The sequence below is a fragment of the Chiloscyllium plagiosum genome, unplaced genomic scaffold (assembly GCF_037043375.1).
Source record: "Chiloscyllium plagiosum isolate Xiang-an unplaced genomic scaffold, Cpla_swu_hap1 HiC_scaffold_29, whole genome shotgun sequence".
Taxonomy (NCBI): Eukaryota; Metazoa; Chordata; class Chondrichthyes; order Orectolobiformes; family Hemiscylliidae; genus Chiloscyllium; species Chiloscyllium plagiosum.
Genome location: NW_028270167.1, coordinates 82,564,024 through 82,573,974, shown reverse-complemented (window position 1 = coordinate 82,573,974; position 9,951 = coordinate 82,564,024). Strand labels below are relative to the sequence as shown.

Sequence of the window (9,951 nt, the reverse complement as noted above, 5' to 3'; positions counted from 1 at the left end):
GGATCTGTGTCGATGTTGTTTCATTCATGCGGTGCTGATAAATTTGGCTGTTCTGTTCTGGGTGATGTTGGGCGATGCATTACTGTTGGAACAGCACTGAGCAGTCCTCAAGGAGCTTCTGACTGAAATGTATCTTCCGACTTGGATGCTGCCTTATCTGCTGTGCTTCTCCTGCAACATGCTTTTCAATACTGCACTTATTCAGGCAAGTAAGGAGTATTCAGCTTTGTTTCTTATTTCTGCCTTGTAAAGGAATAAACGACAGGTGGGGAAATAACCCAAAGAAGGAGAAGAACAGTTGGACAATGGAGTAGATAACGATCTGGCTTGGAGAGTGAAAATCGGTTAATGAAGATTTTTAGTTGCTATTCGTAGGTGGTGTGTAATGGCAGGCAATCTGATAGATAGGCTTCAAGGAATAAAGAATTGCATTACTTGCTAAAGAATCCCGGATTCTGATTGATCTTGTGGCCACAAAAGACTGGTTCAATTAATTTCCCATAGAGACTGGGACTTTCACAGCAAGGAGAGAGGCATTTTGGCCCTTCTTGCCAATGTCAGGCATCAAGCGCCTATCCACTGTCACCCCATTTTCCAGAACTTGTTCTGTAGCTTTATGCGCTGTGGTGCTTCAAGTGATCATTGATTGCTTTTTGAAATTCCACCAGCTCCAGCAAAATGCCACCATCCCACACATATTCTTCTTACCTCTCTTCTCTGCCTTCCGCATGTAACCTTCCATCTGGGACACACTGGTGCATTCTGCCTTCACTCCCAACACCTCCCCACCTGGCACTGTGGAATCTTCCCCTGCAATTGCTGAAGATGTGAAACATGCAGTCATGAAATATCAGAAATAGGAGCAGGTGTAAGCCCTCCAGCACTTAGAGCCTGCTCCGCCATTCAATACGCTCATGGCTGATCATTTCGTGCGCTCAGATCCATTTACCCGTCCTCTCACTGTATTCCTTATTTCCTTTATTGTTCAAAAATAAGATCATCGCCATAAAAAACGTTTACTGAAGTGGTTTCAAGTGGCAAAGAATTCTAATTATGAAAGTGAAGACTACACATGTTGGAGATTAGAGGTAAGAGTGTGATGCTACAAATCGCGTAGCAGGTGAGACAGCATCTGATGAGCAGGAAAATTGATCTTTCTTGCAAAAATCCTTCATCAGGAATCGAGGATTCCAAAGAGTAACACTCCTTTTGTTAAAAAGTTGCTTATCAATTCTGTGCTGAACCTGCTCCGTCTAATCTTGAGGTTATGCCCTCTTTTCCAAATTTCACCCGCCAGTGGAAACATCCTTTCTACTTCTATCTTACATATTCCCTTCAAAATTGTACATATTTCTATAAGGTCTCTCCTAATTCTTCTGAATTTCAATGAATATAATCCCAATCTACTCAATCTCTCCTCATAACCCTATCCCCTCAACTCCGGCATTATCCCAGTCTCCCCCATCTGCACACCTTCCAGTGCCAGTCCATCCTTTCTCCACTCATGAGACCAAACCTGCTCACAGTACTCTAGGAATGTCCTCAACAGCACCCTGTAGAGCGGCAACATAACCTCTCTTCTTTTAACCTCACCCCCTTTAGTAATGAAAGACAATATTCCATTTGCCTACCTAATTACTTGTTGCACCTGCAGACCCGACCTTTGTGATTCATGCACAAGGACACCCACGTCCCCGTGTACAGCAGCATTCTTCAACATTTTAGTCGACAAGTAATAACCCTTTCTCCTGTAACCTCTAACAAAATGGATGACTTCACATTTCATCTGCTGAACCTTTGCCCACTTAGTCAATGTAACTACTTTCCTCTACAAAGTTTCACATTCCTCTGCACACTGTCCTCTGCCATTCATTTTCGTGTCATCTGTAAATTCGGACGTGCTACACATTGTCCCCAACAACATATTATCTATAAAAATTGCAAATAATTGTAGTTCCAAAACCCATCACTGAGTCACACATTTATCGCCACTTTTTGCTTCCTGTTAGTTAACCATTCCTCTGCCCATGCTTATACTCGACCACTAACACCATGCATCCTTACCTTATGCATCAGCCTCTTGTGCGCACCTTGTCGAAGGTCTCTTGTAAATCCAGGTGCACCACATTCACTGAGTCCACGTTGTCCACCATATTAGTCATGTCTTCATAGAATACCAATATATTTGTAAATCATGACCTGCCCTTCATGAATCAGTGCTGTGTCTGTTCAATCTCTATCGCAGTGACCTCTTATTCCTTCCTTGATAGTAGACTCAAGCACCTTCTCTCCTACAGAAGTTTAGCTTGCGGGTCTATAAGCCCCTCTCTTGTCTTCCTTCCTTTTTTTTAAACAGTGGCGCCAGATTTACTGTTTTCCAATCTGCTCGAATTGCCCCAGAGTCCAGCGAATTTGCAAGATTACCGCCAGTACACCTGTTATTTCCCCCGCCAAATCTTTTAGCACCTTGGGATGCATTCCATCAGGGAAAGGAGACTGTATCATTAGCTGCATTAGTTTGCCCAACACGAGCTTTTACGAAATAAGGATTGTTTCCAGGTCCTCACCGACATCCATCTCTTTTCAGTTACTGGCATGTATTAGTGTCTTCCACAGTGAAGAACAATCCAAATTAACTTTTCAATGCCTCAGTCATTTCATCACATCCCATAACTAAACGCCTAAAGGACAAATGTTCACTTTAACCACTCTTTTTCTTTTTCTTTTTTGTCTAAACTTCAGCTAAACGTCCCTATAATCTGTGCGAGTTTTTGTTTTATCATGTTCTTTCTTACGGTTATTTACAGCACTGTTGTGGCATTCTGTTGACCGAGAAAGCTTTCCGAATCTTCCAGTGCCATGCTGATTTTAACCACTTTGTGTGCCTTCTCCTTGAATTTGATGGTCTCCCTTATTTCTTGAGACAACCGTGCCAGATTACATCTTTTCTTACTGTCCTTCCTTTACATTGGAATATAATTTTGCTCATCATTTTGAAAAATATAATTGAAAGCTCTGCTCATCAGCTGACCCACTTTTTTTTTCTTTTGAGTCTACTTAAGCCAGGCTCTCCTCGTTCTATTGTAGAGCCCCTCGTACAGACACAGGAATCTGGCATTGGTTTTTAACTTCACACTCGCCATCTGCATTCTCAATACAACCATACTGTGATCACTCCTTCCAAGCAGATCCTTAACGATCAGGTTTTTGATTATTCCTGTCTCACTACAGAGGACCAGATCGACAATAGCTTGCTACCTCGCCGTTTCATTGACATATTGTTCAGGAAAACCATCACGATTAAATCCAACAACGTCCTCCTCAAGGCAACACAGACTGAGCTAGTTCGACCAATCTACATGTTGATTAAAATCCCCAAAGTTAATAACCGGCCCATTTTGACCAGCATTACTTATTTCTTTGTGTATTCACCTCCCCAATGTAATCGTTTATTTGGTGGTCAACAGACTACGCCTATCAGTGAAAATTTCTCTTTGAATTTATAATTTCCAACAAAATGGATTCAAACTCATTCTGTATCGAACCTATACCATCTCACAGTACCACGTTGGAGTTGTCCTTGAATATCAGACTCTCCTGTCTGTCCTTCCAAAATGTCTGAAAACCCCGGATATTTAACTCCCAGTCATGACCACCCTGTAGCCATGTCTCCGTAATGGCTACTAAAACATATTAATTCATAATGATTTGTATCATTAACTCGTCAACCTTGTTCCAATTGCTACAATCATTTGGTAAACTTGCTTCATGATAGCTTTCTTAGCTTCATGATTTCCAACATCTCTCATAACATCTCCTGAATAATCCTTCCTTTTAACATCTTATTTCTCCTCAACTGTCCATTTACGTCCTCCCTCCTCAGTATCCAAATGCCCAAACATACCTTCCAGGTGAAGAAACACTTTGCCTGCACTTCGCACAAAACTGTCTTCTACATTCACTTCTCCCTATGTTGTCTCCACTATCTTGGGAAATGAAGTGTGGACTAAGTGACTGCTATTCAGAAAATCCAAGTTCCATCTTCAAGAAAGACCCTAAACTACCACTTCCCAGCCACATTAGTGGACCAGTCCGTTCCTTGGCCAACATCTCTGTCTCAGGCTTACTGCAGTGTTCCGGAGATGTTCAGTCCATGCGTGAAGAACAACATCTCATTTTCCATTTGGGGATGCTGCAGCTCTCCAGACTCCATCAATTTCAATACTTTTAGGTCCTGAACTCATCCATCTCCTTGCCCTCCACCTCACACATCACTCCTTGCCATCACATATGCAGCCATTACACACTAACTATGTTTAGTCACTAACAGTCTCCATAAAAAAGCTACTCACCCTCTCAACTTAATCATTATCCATTAGTTTACCCAATTCTTCTTCTCTCTCTTTGAGTTCTACACTAACCTACCGTTTACTTCTTACTCCAACCGCACCAGCCTATCTTTGCAGATAGGTCAACATTTCTTAGGGTACCATCAGTTCTGAGGAAGAGTCACTGGACCGGAAATTCTAACTCTTATTTCTCTTCTCAGATGCTGCCAAACCTGCTTTGCTGTTCCAGCACCTTCTGCTTTTCAACCTGTTCCTTGGCGCAGATCTCTGTCTCAGGCCATCTGGCACTGTGAATGATCGAGGAACAAAGGTCGTGCGTGTGCCCTTTTGGTAGCCTGAGATCGTCCTTGCTCAATGATCCTCTGTACTGAAGAGAGTACTCTGTTCCTTTTGAAAACTTCTCTTGTCGATTCTTCCTATTGCAATGTGAGCCATAGGCATCAACTTCTTAGGTATATTAATACAGCAATCATTTGTATGGGATTTGTCATGCAGTTCTATTTTGAATGCGATCAACAACAGAAAGAGAGAGAGAGAAAAATAACTCATGCCAAATCTGAACAGACAAGAGTTTCTGCAGAAGGTGGAACTCAGTGACATATTTTTCAGATAGATAACACTAAAACCCTTTCTCACTGTGACAATGTGCCATTGGTTATCAAAGCTAAAGGATTTATAGGCGCAAAGACTGAAACAGTTTATTCCACTTATAATATCTGAATGATCTCCCTCCAGTGTGATAGTACAGTTGTGTCAGTAAATGGGATAACTGAGTGAATCACCTTACATATGCAGCCGGGGAACAGTCCTTGTGTAGTAATATATGGGTACAGAATGCAGGGACGAGGGATTGAGAGTTTTTTGAGCCGTTTCACATCGCGACTGAGACGGTATTGGAGGTTTTGACAGGCTAAAATTGGGATTATGCGAGATGGGAATGGGGTTGTGTCTCACGTTGTTTTGTGAGACTAGAGAGGAAATTACATGTGTTCTGACCAATATTTTACATTCCTTTTTGGACTCCTGGGAGTGGTTAGAGGATTTCTGGACTACTAACGTGGTTCCAGTCTTCAATAAGGCTGGCGAAGATAATGCAGCAAATTACAGAGCAGTGAGTCGAACATCACATGTAGGGAAACTTTTGGAGAAGCCTCTTAACGAGAGAATTAGTTGCAACTTCTTCAGAGAAAGTTTGACCAGCGAGAGTCAGCATGGTTTTGTCAGAGGAATTCATGCCTGACAGATCAGGTTATTTTTTTAGGAAGTGATCAGATCTGTAAACGAGGATAGTGAAATTGATTTAGTTTATGAGGATTTTAGAAAGCCTTTGACAAGTTCCCACAACGGAGACTGGTAACAGGGTTATTAGAAAGGGATACAGCGTCACGTGGTAAGTTGGATCCAAACTTATTTGAGTGGTTGGAGACAAAGGAAGGTTGGAGACGTGGAACTGGTATTCAGTGGTGTACCACAACGATCAATGTTGTGTCCCTTAATGTTTGTGATTGCACATAAACAGTACAGCAGCACGGTGGGCGGCACGGTGGCACAGTGGTTAGCACTGCTGCCTCACAACGCCAGGGACCCTGGTTCAATTCCGGCCTCAGGCGACTGACTGTGTGGAGTTTGCACGTTCTCCCCGTGTCTGTGTGGGTTTCCACTGGGTGCTCCCATTTCCTCCAACAGTCCAAAGATGTGCAGGTCAGGTGAATTGGCCATGCTAAATTGCCCATAGTGTTAGGTAAGGGGTAAATGTAGGGATATGGGTGGGTTGCCCTTCGGCGGGGCGGTGTGGACTTGTTGGGCCGAAGGGCCTGTTTCCACACTGTAAGTAATCTAATCTAAAAAGAAATAATGTTGGGGAAATGGTAAGAAATTTTGAGGAGGATATGAAGATTGGCAAAGTTGTTTACAGTGAGGAAGAAGGTCTTAGGTTTCAGGATTTAGAGGTGAATTTGTCAAATGGGCAGATAGGGGGAGCTGAAAATAACAATAAAAACATCAGGCGATGCATTTTGTAAGTAACACGTCATGGGAGTACTCAAAGAACGGTAGGGCACTGGGAAACCCAAAGGAACAGAGTGACTTTGCATGTGTGTCCACAGATTTGTGAAGGCAGCAGAATATAGTAGTTAAGAAGACAAGCACGACTTTATAAGTCAAGACAAAGATTATGAGAGAAGGAAAATAGGTGTCACATGTAGAAAAGTTCGTGAAGAAAGCATTTGGCACGCTTGCCTTCATTCGTCAGAACATTGATTATTGAAGTTCACGTCATGTTTTGGCTGTACAGAACATTAATGAGCCACATTTAGAATACTGCTGACAATTCCGATCACCTTCAACAGGAAATATATTGTAAAACTTGAAAGAGTACAGAAATGATTTCCAAGGGTATTACAGTGTCGAGAGGGCTTGAGTTGTCAGGAGAGAATGTTTGAGCAGGGGCTTTTCCCAGCAGTGTTCCAGGCTGGTGTGTAAACTTCTAGACGTTTATAAAATCATGATTGGGGTTGGATCGGTGACTGGCCTAAGCCATGGTTTTACCCAGGATGGTGGAATTCAAAACGAGAGGGCACAAGTTTAAAGCGTTTCACGCGGACACATTAAACAACGGACAAAGTGTGATAGAGAGATATTTGGATTTCCAACAGACATCATCTCAGATTAGTCTTCGATTTAAAAAAAATGGGCATATATTGATAAAATAGTTTGAAAGGTAAACCATGAAGAGAACGTTAAGGATATAAAAATTGAGTGATGTCGAGATGAGCAAGTTTGTGAGTAAAATATTAACCAATGCAGTATGAAGTGGAGAATGAGATGTTCTAAGGAACATTCAATAACGACCCTTTTATTAAAATTAGATATTGCAGGACTCTGAAATACCGAGGGACCTGGCTGTCCTGTTTTGTGAATTACATTTACATGGTCTGCCGGGGTAGCAACTGATTAGTAACGCAATAAGTCTTTTTATTCATTTGTTCAGCAATGACTGGGCCAACATTTATTTCCCCACTCCTATCAGCACTTGAGACGGTGAGAGCCTAATCGAAACACTGCATTTCATGATGTCTTGTTTTGGAGAAACGACGTTTTGCAATTATCAAATTGCAGCTTTCCCTTTTCCTGTTCACAGTTTAATGTTCAAATATTCAGTTGATATCAAAGAATGCAGAGTTTCTCCAGCAATTATGCTTGTGTTTTAGATTTCCTGCATCCACAGTTTATCTTTATTTAGTAATTTGGATGGTCTGAGTTTTATGAGGAATGGAATGTTGCAAGTTGTCAAACATGTGACAGAAGATTCAAACTGAATGCTGGCAAGTTCATCATCAATTTTCCGAAGCAGATCAGCTGAGGTGGGAATAGTCAAAAAGTGTGGTGCTGGTCAAGCAGCATTCGGGGAGCAGGAAATTCGATGTTTCGCGTACAAGATGTTCATCAGGAATGCTTGAATCGTCGATTTCCCGCTCCTCAGATGTTACCTGACAGGCTGTGATTTCCAAGTGCTACATTTATTGACTTTGATCTCCAGCATCTAAAGTTATCACTTTCTGCTGAGGTGCGGTACAGTCAGGTACTGTTCCTGAGATGTAATAACGTGGTCGTGATGACAGAGTGAATTTGTAGTTGAAAACGCATCTGTGAATCAATATTATTCTCCCGATCCCACTCTGCCAAGGACAGGCTGTTTCGATGGAGCTTGTTGTTACAGCCAGTCAATTTGACAGTTGTGCATTTGGCAGGTCGCGAAAACGTGAATTCCCAACGCGTTGTCTAGACTCGAATACAATACTGTGACGTTCGGTCCTGGGTCTGCCACGGCCTAAATTTGAAGGTGGTTTTGCTTGTTTGCATGTGCATAGTCGGTGTAGTGTATATTTGTGTCTGAGAGTGTAACCAGTTTTATTTTCTGATGGATTTTAAAAATGAAGCGATCAACAGAATATTGATTTTAATTTTTCTTCAATAATGTAAATCTGAACCAAAGACATGAATTGTTGAAGAAACTCAGCAGGCCTGACAGAATCTGTGGCGAAAAACTGAGTTAAAGTTTTAGATCGACAGAAACCCGTTACTTATACATTTCTACATTATAATGCTAGGAAAATTATCAGTTTTATCTATTGAATCAGGATTTTTATCAAAATATCTCAATGACAGACAACCGTCACCTTTACAAATTCAAAAGGACTTTATTGACGATAATGCAGTTTCCGTTGCTCTCAGCTGGTGAAAGGCTGTGCTTAAATGATTGCCTTCTTTCGTTTCCTTTCTCTCCGTTTGCAGCAATTTCGAATGGAGAATTGGTCATTTGAGTGTCGAACTCAGCATGTGTCTCCATACGTCTCTCTTTGTCTCTGTGCATCCATCTCACCCTCTTCCTGTTACACATTCTCCGACACTCTGCCTGTCCATACAGCTCTTTACCTATTTCGGCTCTGAACAGTCTGACATTTCGAGACAATTTGAGTGTGCAGCTGCTGAGAGGCTTTTTGCCCACTGACTGGAGTACGTTGAACTGGGCTCACATTCTCCGGATAATGTGTCTGTCACTTCAAACCAGGCAAGGCGACCGTTCTTCCTCAAACAATTATGACTGTTTCGAATTCAAATAGAATTCCCAATCCACCAGGAAAAAAAGCAATTACACTACAAATAAAGAAGCACAACGATGCATATATTTTTGGTTTAAATGTATGAACGGTGACATCAGAGAATGTGAGTGACCACCTGGTGGTATCTCTGACATTACCACAAAATTCCCCGACAAATCTGCAGCGTCTCCTGCCTCATCTCGTTATTCCGACCTAACTGGGAATGCAGGAGCGGGAATAAAAGAGAAGGAGAAGCAGAAGTGCTTGTGGAATAATGGAATGAAACTACAGACATAAGTGATATTTCGGAATATATAAAAAAGCATGACATTCACTGCTGGAACTTAACCTGCATCACCAAATCTTAACAGGGTGAAAGTCCAAGACGCTGAGTTACTTTCGCAAAGACTTGAAACACCAAGCCCAAATATGAACGCAACAAGTAGGCACCGCTGGGAGTTGAACCCAGGATCTCCTGTTTACTAGACAATCGCTTTAACCAACTAAGCCACGGCGCCACGGTGAAACAACCCTTGCTCATCCATATGTGGAGTTGCTTAACCACTTCCTCACAGTACTTGGACTTGTGTTTTCGGATCAATGTTGCTCTCAGAGAATTGCAATCAATCCTCGAATTTTCAAACACAAACAGTTCACAGCTGAAAATTCTCTACTGAATAGGCACATAAAAACATAATCTCTTCTTGCATTCATTTAAAACTGGTATTTTCACCTGGTTAAAGTGACAGGAGAAAGAGGAGGTGCTCATTCTATCGGAGCCCATGAACCACGTTAATACAGACAGAGGGGACATCACATCAAGAGGAACAAGGTCATTGTGGTGAATTGACTAGGAGTAATGTGTGAGTAAGTATAATCATTGGGCAGTAAAAGCTGACGCAATGGCACCGACATTGAGTTTTGCACCATCTGTTTCGCGCTCACTTCCTGCATTATGCCTCCTAGGCATCATTGTCTATCACTTTATTTCACTGTCTTCG

General features: G+C 41.9%; 1 non-coding gene across 1 annotated transcript; it reads right to left on the bottom strand.

Annotated features, from left to right (window-relative positions):
* Positions 1-9,394: 9,394 nt before the first annotated feature.
* On the bottom strand, positions 9,395-9,468 carry trnat-agu (transfer RNA threonine (anticodon AGU)). Its single transcript has one exon. It is a non-coding gene; the product is annotated as a tRNA-Thr (tRNA).
* Positions 9,469-9,951: the final 483 nt, after the last annotated feature.